At 46.1% G+C, this 1,183-nt stretch overlaps 1 pseudogene; it reads right to left on the bottom strand.

The window, feature by feature from the left end:
• Positions 1–394: 394 nt before the first annotated feature.
• Positions 395–911, bottom strand: Rpl23a-ps9 (ribosomal protein L23a, pseudogene 9; annotated as a pseudogene).
• Between the last annotated feature and the right edge of the window lie 272 nt (positions 912–1,183).

Raw genomic sequence — 1,183 nt, 5'->3', positions numbered from 1 at the left:
GGCATAGATCAAAACACAGTGACAAATACAAGCATAGAAAACTGGGATGAAAGCCTGAAGAACCCACAAATATGTCTTAGCTACTTTTAAATGGCAGTGCTGGATCACCAACTGTCTTAGTTAGGGTTTACTGCTGAGAACAGATACCATGACCAAAGCAAGTCTTATAAAGACAACATTTAATTGGGGCTGGCTTACAGGTTCAGAGGTTCAGTCCATTATCATCAAGGCACCATGGCAGCATCCAAGCAGGCATGCAACCTGAAGAGATGGGTTCTACATCATGTTCCAAAGGCAAACAAGAGAAGACTGGCTCCCACATGGCTAGAAGGGTCCCAAAACCCACCCCCACAGTGACATACTTCCTCCAAGGCCACACTTTTTTTTTTGGAAAAAAAGTATATATTTAGAATTAACCATCTGGACTCACTTTAGGTGATCTCAATCTTGTTGGCAACATCTAGAGCGTCGTAATCAGGAGCCAAGCGAACATACTCCTTCTTCTCTCGGTCAGGCCGTATCAGAGTATTGACTTTGGCCACATCAATGTCATATCATAGAGTTTCTTCACGGCCTGTTTGATCTGGTGCTTGTTGTCTTTGACATCCACAATGAACACAAGCGTGTTGTTGTCCTCTATTTTCTTCATAGCTGACTCGGTGGTCAGTGGGAGTTTGATGATAGATAGCATAGTGGTCAAGCTTGTTTCTCCTGGGTGCACTCTTTCCAGGATATTTTGGCTGCCTCCGGAGCCGCAGCGTCTTGGGCCGCCTGAAAGTGGGTGACATTTGGATCTTCTTCTTTTTGTGGCTGTGGACACCTTTCAGCACTGCCTTCTTCACTTTCAAGGCCTTCGCTTTGGCTTCGGCTTTGGGAGGGGCATGAGCTTCCTTCTTCGCTTTTGGCGCCATCTTCACAAGGCCACACTCTTAGTGCTACTTCCTGGGTCAAGCATGTTCAAAACATCACACCAACTTATAAAAGAAAGCACTTAATTTAGGGGCTCACAGTTTCAAAGGATAGTAAAGTCCACAAGCAGCACGACAGGAAGCATGGCAGCAGGCCAGCAGGCATGATGCTTGAGCAATAGCTGAGATAACAGCCAGAGGCAAGGGTGTGTGTGGAGGGGGAGATGTGTTAACTAGGAATGATGTAGGCCTCTGAAATCTCAAAGCCCACTCTT

Source organism: Rattus norvegicus, chromosome X (assembly GCF_036323735.1).
Source record: "Rattus norvegicus strain BN/NHsdMcwi chromosome X, GRCr8, whole genome shotgun sequence".
Lineage (NCBI taxonomy): Eukaryota > Metazoa > Chordata > Mammalia > Rodentia > Muridae > Rattus > Rattus norvegicus.
The sequence above is the reverse complement of the archived record's forward strand: the minus strand, read 5'-3'. Positions and strand labels throughout refer to the sequence as shown.